The following is an 11,694-nucleotide window of genomic DNA, read 5'->3' as shown; positions in this document are numbered from 1 at the left end:
TGTTTTTAATGTCATAATTTATCTAAAACTCTCTCAAAGTACATTTAAAAAAAAGAAAAGAATGTCAGCATGCTTTTTATCAAACGCACACAAACAGTTTGAACAACCAGGTAAGTCTAAGGAGGTTTGACTGATGCATTTAGGGTTTTTTAAGCAATTCCCTCCAGCATCACTCTAATTGTTTCCTCAAATCTCAGCCGTCTGGTACGCTTAGCCGTCTGTCAGAACTGCAGAAGCAGCAATCGTGGTGTTTCATACGACATCTTCATTTTCCTGAGGGGAAGACCTTCTCTGCCTGGGATTGTTTAGTGGTTCCAGTGGCGATAATAGTTCTGGTGGGTTATTTTGGCCGCTTCTACTTCTTTTTCTTGCTGTATAACAACAAGAAAACAACTTTTAGTAAACATATTAGGTTATTTCTGACTTAATAAAGCCAATCTATAATCATATTAGCACTGTGAAAAATAAGGTTAAATATTTATTCACTATGAGTACAGGATGCATACAGGAGATTAACATGATCCCAAACTCCTATATTACTTACCGTATTTTTTGAGGTTATAAGGCACACATAAAATCCTAAAATTTTCTCAAATATTGATGACATGCCTTATAATCCAGTGCATCTCATATATGATCACCGTTGTGCTTTCTGACTGATTTTATGTGGTAGCACAATCCACTAAAAAAATCTCTTAAAATGTGTAAGTACAACTTTGGTTAGCAACGAAGCCGCTCCGCTCAGTGGATAATAGGAGCATTACGGTGAAGTGTCACTACCTGATAGGACCCCTGAGCTGTCTACAAGACTGCCTGACTGTAATGTCTAAACTAGAAGTGCAGTTATGTACGGCAGCCCGCGCCCGGAGTACATGCTAGCAACAATAAACCTAGTAAGTTAATTAAATTTAAAAGTTATATTTATTTTGACCTTATGTTAGAAACAGGGCAGTGTAGTCCAGCTACTCTGTCTTCCTGACAGAAACGGATAACTCTCCCTCTCAGCAGAGAGTGGTGTTAAGGAGGAAACACACCGGACGCATTGCAAAGTGCAGCAATGCAGCATATGCATGTCCTAGTTTTTTATTTTAATCAGTCAATAAATGTACACCAGAAGCAGAACGCTACACAACGCTTAAAATTAGGTTGAAGTTCTAATTTCAGATGTGTGTATGCTCCTGTTCAAGTACACCTCGCTGCAGCCTGCGGAAAGGGGGCGGGGACGGACCACTGTCAGTCTCATACCTTATATGGAAATGGGACAATTGCACTCCGGAAATGAAGGGGGCGCTAGTGACACTATTTCCTGTACCAGCCGTGTTATAATAATTATAATATTAATAACGCCATTTGTTTGCCAACCATAAATCAAATTAATATTTTAGAAAACAAATGTACATTACATTTACAACACATTTATCCATCCACACCTATCCCTATAGTGGGATCGTTAGGGCTGCTGCGGTGGATCCTGGACAGATTCCCAGTCCATCGCAGATTAAGAAAACATCCATCCATCCATTTTCTGACCCACTTAATCCCTTATGGGGTCGCGGGGGTGGTTGGTGCCTATCTCCAGCGTTGATTAAGAAAACAGATATAACCAAATACTTGCTGGTGCTGAAGTTCGAATAACAGATTTTGATGTTGTGAATGGTACTCTTAAAATAAATAAATCCCAATCTAAAATATAATAGCCTTTGCCTTATTTAATAAGGACTAGATAGAAAAGAGGTTTGGTCGGTAAGACATTTAGACAACAATTTTGTCCAATTTAGTATGTCTATTCACAGTGCACTTTTGTTCTGTTTATTTGCCAAATATTTCTCTTATTATTCACATTGTGAATACAATTTACAAACAAACCAAAGGACTTTTGAACTTCTAACAAGTGGCATTCCGAAAACTAAGATATACTTCTTTGCAGGCGACCTGGCTCAACTATTATCATTGTTTACCATAATGTCTCATTGGAAACTTTTCTACAGAAAACTGATTGTTGTCCCACTATTCCATTTAGAATTTCCATATCAATTCTACCAATTGCAATCGATTCATAAACTGCGCTCCAAATACCTTAAATATCCACTTTTTGCAAAACCAAAAGGGATTTATTTAAAACTTTAAATGTAACTTCAACCTGGAAAGACTCACACAGAGATAGGTTTTAGAAAGTTTATTTGACAAGAAATAATCTTCGGCGCTCGGAATCCGTCAGTACACATGGTGCTGGTAACCGGCAGAGATAATGATCCGCTGTGGATGAGGGGTTTTTTTCTATATGAAAACCTTTTTGAATAAAGTCACTGGATACATAAGTTAAACCAATGTGTAAATTCTAACTATAACTATCTTCATCTTATCTGCTCAGCGAATCACTATATCATGCACCTCTGTCCCAGCCTAACGGCGGCGGTCTCATCTCCTCCACCCTTCATAAAGTCCGGCTTGATGTGTGCAATTGCTCCTCACCTGAGCTTCCATCACCTCTATCTGGTCTCCACCTTTGTTCAGCATACATTAATCATGTTTGTAATATGACTATGTAACCGACCAATATGTGCTTGCTTTATTACAAAAAAAAAAAAAAAAAAATCTAATTCTGACTGGTAAAACATGAACAACTTAGCTGTATGTCAGGTTTGTAAAGAAAATTTCTATTGATTCCAGTCATTTTTCAAAGATTTTAGGAAACATTTTATTTAAACATATAAAATATTGCAAGTTATTAACTTTGATTGTATGTCAAATTTTTAAAACAAGATTATCAAAATGTTAAACAATGCTGTTACAGTATAGTTACAATAACTTTATTGGTTGTACTCTCTTTTGAACATCTTACAGCCACAATGTAACTTTCTCTGGAACCGACAATATTTCTATGAACACTAAATGAATGAATGAGCTACAACAAAAAGAACATTCAAAAATGTACATAATATTGAAATAACTCAAAACGAATGACTGCACAAGTTAAAAGGCAAAAATGTGCTTCATCTGAAATTTTTTAAAATGGCATGTCACACACACAAAAAAAAAAACGAACAATGTGTGACAACAGAAATATGTGAAAGGCTGGAAAACAACTGATGCATTCATTATTGACATTCAGGGCAGCGTCCGGGTATGGCATCACAGTAATAACGAGGGTACTCCCCTCGTCTTCCATTGCCAGTGAAGCCCACACAGTCTTTGTATTGCTGGTTGCAGGACTTTGTGGGTTTTGCATTGTGGATCTTGCGCCTAACATCCAAGTACCCCATGAACATCTCAAACTTCTTTCGTCGACCTCCCAACCCCGCTTCTTCTTCTTCGTTTTCTTCTTTTGTTTTGTTTAGGCTTCTTTAAGGTAGTAGTGATTATGAAAGTAGCGCCCCCTTCATTTCCGGAGTGCAATGGTCCCATTTCCATATAAGGTATGGGACTGACAGTGGTCCGTCCCCGCCCCCTTTCCGCAGGCTGCAGCGAGGTCCTTCTCCTCCTGTTTGGCAGGGAACCAATGTGAAAACAACATCCTGTGTCAGAGTTCACTTCCGGAAGTATCCCAAAACAAGAGTCGGCAAAAGTAAAGTGCCATGGATGATGTAGTTGTGACAAACAAAAATATGTGATTTTTAATCAGATTTGGTCAAGACACGGGCTTGTAGGTCATCAAAACATAGAAAATAATACTGATAATTTAATACCTTACCCATATATCACTGATAACGTGTCTTTCTTTAATAATTTACACATGATGAAGTTCTTCTCTCCACAGAATCACACAGCTGTGGAGTGTACATTGCAGCATATGGTGTATATTTACACCATATGCTGTATATGAATATATAATGTACCTTATAATCTGGTGCACCTTATAGTCTGAAAAATACAGCATATTTATTAAAACATTATTTTAATACAAAAGTATTACTTACGTTTAAATTTCCCATATAGTACAGCTATAGAAAAACCAGCAACAAAACCACCAGCAACAAAACCACCAGCAAAACCACCAGCCAGATAATAATATTTTTCATCTGAAATAAAGAAAAAGGTACAGTTATATAGTAAATAAAAGCCTACACCCCATGCATGGTACATGACATTTATTTAGTACATTTGTTACTCAATATATCACATGCAAAATAGAACAAAAAGTGTATTTTATAATTCTCTTTAAAGGTTTTTAAAGATTCCTTACTATTCTGAGGTGAGGATGTTGAAGAGTTATTATTTGATACTCCTGCTTGGTGAAGTGGATCTAATTTGAAACAACACAGGAGAGCATCACACTTAAATTGAACATTAGTGAGATACAAACACAAGTTACTGATGCTAAATAATAAATCTGCCTCTGAAATTTTAGATTTTTGAACTTCTGAGATGAATCACAGTGGAAAAACAAAAGAAACAAAGATATCTGTGTAGTAACTTATCATTTTACTACTATATTTGTAGTAATCGAGTGATCTGACCTGGGGTTGTTAAAGATTTGTTCCTCACAACTGTAAAGCAAAACGACACAGACCAAAAATGAAAGTTGGACATTGATAGTGTCATTGTTCCACAGAGAAAAGGAATACACAAACATGTTTTAGATCCATCCTGAATCACTTCAATCATTATGTAGAACAAGCTTTGCATTTCTTTAACAATAACGTTCTTCATATTGTATCTCTTCAGGTTTTAATTACGATATTTTAATGATTGTTATTACTGCAAAACAATATTTGAAACAGAAAATAAAAGGGGCACGGGTTAGGTCAGATGAAAACGTAATGAGAACAAATTTGCAATTACCACACAGAAATGGTATCTGGTATAAAATGATTTTCTCAGTATTGTTTTTTTTTTTTCAAAATGCTGAAAGAATCTTTGGCCTGAGCTGCAGCAGAGAGTGGAGGTTTTCTCTTATGGTGTTAAAAACAGACAGTAGTATTTTGATATACTATATCAAGTGTTGACAAATCAGAACAGCAAAAATGTAAGCAACCCTTTGTGAAAAGATACAAAGTGTTATCTTGTAAAAGTCCATAATTCTGGTTTAGTTTATAGAAAGTTTGATTTTCTGGTGACATGGGTTTGACATTTCACTTATCTCTTTCAAAACCGGCATAAATCTATCATGTCTGTGTGGTGTTAGATTCTTACCAAGAGTCTGGTTGATGCACTGTACCTCTGCTGATCTAATGCAGCAGCAGTAAATTCCGTCATCTGTTTCCTTCACTTGTGAAATGTTGATCGAGGCAACATTTCTACCAAGTTCTCCAGGAAAGGAAAGACAGAGTCGATGTTCATACGCTTTGTTTTGTATTCGTTGTTTATTCTCCGTCACAGTGAAGATTTCATCATTGCCTTTACTCCACTCCACAATATCACTCTCTTGTAATTTAAACTTTGTGATGCATTGCAGAGTGATATTTTCCCCAGTCGTTGCTGTGACTGGCTTACTCTCCACAAAATTCTTAGAAATCTTTTGGCAAGGAGGTTCCTTGTTGTTTTGACCTGGGGAAAAAAGTAACATTAACATGCAGAAATAGTGAACACAGAACCCAGCTGTTATTCAAGATTGGGTGAAGAGCTTTACTTTTTGAACCTATCCATATAAACTGACTGAAGTAACTTGGTAAATGACCTTGAGAAAACATGTATTGTACGTAGATTAACTGAATAGATTTTAATTATTGGTGAACGTAATGCCAGGGTTAACCCCTCAAGCTTTCAAGCTGACACCATGAAGACTTTCTTACACCCAGCAACCTCCACAGCCTTGGTAAAATTTGGACGCATGGTCTCATTTCCACAATTCATATATCTGTGATGAAGGACTTTAGTTTTTTATATTTGCCTATATTAGAGTGTTAACATCAGATATCTACAAATGCATTCCTCCAATCCAAAAACAACGCTGAGGAAATCTAACATTTCTGACAAAATTTGTACAATAACAACTTATGAACTCCAAAGGTCTGATATTGACTCGTTTTGAAAATGTACAGGTAGCAAAGAGTGATAAACATCTAAAGTCGTCATTTGTCACTATCAGTTGGCTAACCACTGTTTTTTATTGAGTGAATCAAAATGGTATTGGTTTTAAACAAAACATTGAAACTATAAATCACTTTATAGAGCATACTTGGATAGTAATAGGTGAGCCAAGGTCAGGTATGTTTACCAATATAGCACCATTCATTGAGTTTTTGGCTCTGGAACAAACTGCCTGATAATATGAGATGTGCAGGATTCATGGTTTCTTTAAACAAGGACAAAAAACATTATGGTTTACAGATGCTTCTGATGAAACAATCTGACTATTTGAAACCTTTAAAATGGGAAATGTACTGAACTAGGGCTGGACGATATTTCAATAACAAAATATATAGATGATAGAAAAAATGTTAAATAATAAGTTCAATAGAATAACAGTCTCCCTTCCTTTTGTGTTCTAGCCTATCATGTAGGTTAATATTTCAGTCATTATACCCTCCCAACCAATCACAATGCAGCCTCCTTCAAAGAGTTTAGAGAACACACCTTATTCTTTTTTTAAAACTTGCAGTTTTGCTAAAAATTTGGTTGAATAAAGGATTCTGTATCTAAAAATAGGTCGCTAAGCAAGAGCATAAAATGTCCACTAAAAATATATTGATCGATATTTCTATTTTATTGAGCTGCTTTTTTTTTTACTACATCGCCCAAACCCTAGACTGAATATAAAAATTATTTTTCTAGTCATACAGAACACTCAAAGCACCTTTTTTCCTTTAATATTTTAACACCTGTATTTTAGCATCTTTTAATGTAATGCTTTTGTGCTCTCTTGTTTTCATTCTGTCTTGCTTTTATGTCCTGTAAAGAACTTTGAATGTCCGTGTTCAGGAATAGTGCTATAGAAATTAACTTACCATGCCATAAAAAGGGCAGCACAAGGTATTTTACACAAATTTAAAGAAAAAAAAATGTCCGGAAAAAACAATTTTCAAAAACCTGTATGTCTTACAAGGAAATCTTTATGAATTGATTAACTGGGTTATCCCTTCTTCGTAGTGTAAGTTTTAATACCACTACCTAACTTCAATAAAGCATGGTGACATTGCAATTTGTTCAGTAGAAAGCTACCTTTGCAGCTGGATTAACTTCAGTCTGTTTACCAAACAAAACTCCCTAAGGTCAAACTCCTGATTATGATGTGGTAACTTAATCTTTTTAGCAGTATGTTCAAATCCTCTGCTTTAAAATACAGACAGACAACAAATTAAAACAAGTAATTAAGTAATATAAAGTAAGAACACTTACGGCGTAGACTTTTTCTCTTAGGAGCGGAGACAAAAGGAGCTGAAAAACGATATGATACACACAGAAAATGAAATTAATATGTTTCTGTGTTATATGCAGGTCAAACAGTCCAGTTATTTAGTACATACAACTGAAAAAAACAGGTTTTGCCATGTTTATTGAAATAATCACATATATTTTCTGTACTAACTAATCTTAACAGGTACAGCACAATAAGGTAATCTTAACAACTTAAGCAAGCTACTAAAATGTACAGCAGGAAAAAAAATTAACTGCATTGTTTGTTTGAAACAACGCCAACAACTACAATTTCTAAATTCAAAAGTGTGGATTTTACTTAACAATGGTGGTTAGCATGCGTATACAAAAACATCTTTAAAATTTAAAGCAATCGTTGTCAAGGGGCTACTTCTTCAGAAATCTTAATATCATTTGCAACGTAAATGCAAACAAACAACTAATGAAGAACTTATCACCTGCAGCCAAATGGATAATTTGTTTATTCATCACAGACCTCTCTATAGAGATAATTGCAGGAAACTTCTGGATCTCTCAGTATGAACTGCTGTGAATGACAGTCAGCCAGAAACAAATGTTGAAGGCGACTTATCCTGCACTCAGTTTACCTCTCAGGGTGGAAAAGTGGGATGTTCTAAAATTAAATTAAGTCAAGTTACCCTTCATTTACTTAAAATCAAAGCCTTAAAATATGTGATTAAGAACAGCCTTTTTGGGGGGAATTCAGCAACTATGAAATACTGAAGCATAAAGTAGCTCTATGTTAGCAAATATATCAGGAAGGAATTTAATGGATGCTAAATGATATCATAAATCATGTGCAAATTTGAGAAATAAATTTAGCTTTATTTAATTTTAAAACTTTATCTCAGATTAAACATGATGCTACTCAGCCTCATTCAAATACATGTTTAAGTTAGTTCTAATAATGATGTGTAATAGAAAATAATAGGACATTAATAGTTTAAGGGGCAGTGACTCAATAACAACCATTATTTTACATTTTTTTTCTTTAAACATTGCATCCTTTCAGATACTGCAGAGAACCAGGTGCTGAGCAGTGGGTGGGATGGTGGACACTCTTATATTGCAAAGGAGACTGATTCAGTACATTGTGCAACTTTAGTGAGGGCCCTAACACTTTTTTCCTCTAAAATTCAGTTTTCCTTTCATGTTTCCTTCCATGATAACAAAGTTAACAAATCCCTCATCCCTCATCACATGCTTCATGTAGAAAATGTATCAAGCTTAATAGAAAAATGGATGGATGGAAAAGTAACCCAGATTTATAGGCAGATTTTTAAAATATGTCGTTTTATGTTAAGCTTTTAAAAATCTACCTGCCAGTTACCATCAAGTGACTTTGGAACAAAGCATAATTGTTCAACGGGAGAATGAAATAGTTATTTGTTATGCAAAATTCTATATTTATGAACACGCCCGCTGACGGGGGGACAAACGGGTCAATTGTCCCGGGCCCAGGACGGAGGGGGGGCCCAAAACTGACACTCTGACCATTAAAATACAGGCAGAAGTATTTTTTCAGAAAACATTTGTGTGAAAATTATTTAATATTAGAGTAACTAAATCAGGGGTTAAAGTTCTCCGTCGCTGCGACGGATTTCCGTCATTTGGAAAATGAGCGCAAATTGTTCCGTCTTGCATTTTTTTTTTTCAAGGTTTTAAACTGAAGCTGCTCTCAACCAATGAAACCTGGCAGAGCCGGGACATTAGCCAATCAGAAAGAAAGTAGGGCGGGTCTTTGCAAAGCGGACATCTGCCAATCTGAGTTTTATCAGTGTTCAATCGTTTTAACTTTTGGAAGAGCGTCTCTAACTGACTACAGATGGCATGAATGAAAGTATAGGTAGTCAAAGGTTTTCTGTGGATTTATGTGAACCAGCAGGTCAGAAAGTTCAGCGGATTGAACAGCTGACAACAGCTTCCCTCGGTAAGCGTCAATCTGCTTCTACAGTTAATTAATGAGTTATTTCTACCTGTGGCAACGTCACCTGTCAGCGTTTATTCCCTCGCTGATAAACGCGGCGACTAACCAGGGATCTCCTCATGATTCACTGTTATGTTTTTTAAAACTCAAAGAGTAACGCGCTAGCTCAGCTAATTTACCATGACGCACTGATCGGAATGTGAAACAATGTTCCGCATTTGACTGGGTCCGATTTGGAAAAAGTTAAAAAAATAAAATAAATGCCACCTGCACTTATCTGAAGAAAGAAGGCAGAGCTGCAGTCAGAGCGGCTATCAGTCAATAAGCAGCATCTTCCACCTGATGAGCCGCTGCACACCAGGACGCTGCTTAAATGATGAGAATTTAGATGCTGGTGACTCTCCAGCAGTCAGTGAGCGAGAGGCGAGGACACTGGGTCCATCCTGGACAGGTTTCCAGTCACAGGGCTAAAAGTTAGCAGTTTTATTACACTTTAAAATAGTTAAGTGATGCCTTTTTATAAACTCAGGAGTTGTGATAATTAATTGCTGTGCAATAACGGGCAATGCAGATACTGATTACTGTACTGTGAGATATGTGTTAAACTAAAATGTATGACGTGATCATAGTGTGGGTTATGTGAGATGGATCACACCGTTAATTTCAATGATCCCGCCTTATGGCCAACAAAAATTACTGATTCTGATCGAATGAATGTTGTGCGTTTAATGGCAAAAAGGAAGCCTTTCTCAGAGATTCAGAGGGCAGAGAATTCCCAAAGTATTTAACATATTCTACTTCCTGCAATGGAAGGGAAAAAATTGTTAGGGAGTGGCTGATATACAGCAGGTCAAAAAAGGCCATATTCTGGCTGCAGTGCTTGCTGTTCTCTGATGAAGAAAAGATCAACTAGTGCACTAAATTCAATAGATGGGTTGAAAATATCCAGTATAAAATACAGAGATTTCCAGGGCATGAAGTATGCAGTTAAGTTGACTTTATTTTGGTGTGTGTGTGTGTGTGTGTGTGTGTGTGTGTGTGTGTGTGTGTGGTGGCGGGGGGGGGGGGGGGGGGGGGGGGGGGGGGGGGGGGGGGGGGGCAAAAAGACTGTATTGTCCTGTCAGCGGTGCAGTCAAAAATGTGGGACCGCATAACAAAAACAATAAAAAATAAAAATCCTCACAAACGTTCATAATGGCGTATATAACTACGGGGGGTAAAGAGCAAAAAAAAAAAAAAAAAAAAAAAAAAAATGGCAGTACTGTAGTGAGTCGTGCACTTTCACTTGCCAGTTTTGCCTTTTATTATGCTCCCTGTAGTGGAAACTCAATAGACTCTGTCGCAATAAACCCTGTGCAAAGTTTAATAAGTCTCTTATATCAGGGGTTTTATGTTGATCATAAATAAATCGTTTTTTTCCCCTTGAATGGCCCAGGTGTTCTTAGGGCTGGGCCTAAGGTCTGCGATTGAAGTTATCACGGTTTTAATCTAGTCACGTATCTATAACCTACTGATCCATGGATAAATAAAACTGAGCGCATGTTCAGTTCAACTTTAAATGAGCTATTTAGCGCAGTTTAACTTGAGCTTATCGAGAGGAATATTCATTGAGAGAGTAACTTACCGAGCAGCGCTATCATGAATAAAATCGCTTTCACTTCCATTATTCAGTCGTTAAAGGAGGAAACACTTCAGCAGCCCATGGAACAGTCTGATCAGATTAAGGCTTCCGGTGTGTAGAAAAGTAGTAACACCTGATGGCCGAAAATACATCGACCACTGGGGCAGAAGACAGGATCATACCACCCCCCCTCAGGAGATCACTGCGTTGATCCGTCCGTCTGTAGGTATATCAGCGTCATTACACCTGGAAAATAGAGTAGCGCGAGACGCATGGGTTGCCAGATCTGACAGTTTCCAGCCCCAAAACAACGCAAAAAACCTTTCTGCTAAAGTAAAATGATGATTTGCAAAGAAACTGCCCAAATCTCAACCTTTCTTTAACTCGTGATAAATCATATAAATCTTACACACATAATAAAGGAGGCGCCAATCGCACGCTTCCACCAAAGCATAGACAAAACGGCTCCACAAGTGGTGGAATCAAGCAACCTTAATACACACAAAGACCGGAGAAAAAATAAAATAAAAACACGAGTTGTACATTTAACACATTTTCTGTTTCACACACAGCCATGTGTGTGAAATTGGCATTGCCCACCATTTCACAGTGACACATGATTACAGTGAATATTAATCATTGATGATGTCAGATTCGGCAGATTATCTAGACATTTAATGATGAAGAAATAAAATGAGTGTTAGAGAATGACATTTTATTCAAACCTGCAACACCCCCAATCCGGCAGCGCTGACAGTTCGTCATCTGCTGTTATAAAGATGACCAAAGTTAGCTGTCAACACGCAAAATAACTTATCAAATATTTTAA

General features: G+C 36.8%; 1 long non-coding RNA gene across 1 annotated transcript; it reads right to left on the bottom strand.

Annotated features, from left to right (window-relative positions):
• Nucleotides 1-4,202: 4,202 nt before the first annotated feature.
• LOC118558699 lies at nt 4,203-5,478 on the bottom strand. The gene is made up of 3 exons (XR_004928435.1): nt 5,134-5,478; nt 4,458-4,487; nt 4,203-4,243 (listed from the first exon to the last, which is right to left on the bottom strand). It is a non-coding gene; the product is annotated as an uncharacterized LOC118558699 (long non-coding RNA).
• Nucleotides 5,479-11,694: the final 6,216 nt, after the last annotated feature.

This window comes from Fundulus heteroclitus, unplaced genomic scaffold (assembly GCF_011125445.2).
Source record: "Fundulus heteroclitus isolate FHET01 unplaced genomic scaffold, MU-UCD_Fhet_4.1 scaffold_149, whole genome shotgun sequence".
Lineage (NCBI taxonomy): Eukaryota > Metazoa > Chordata > Actinopteri > Cyprinodontiformes > Fundulidae > Fundulus > Fundulus heteroclitus.
Note: the sequence above shows the minus strand (reverse complement) of the source record. Positions and strands in the feature narration are given on the sequence as shown.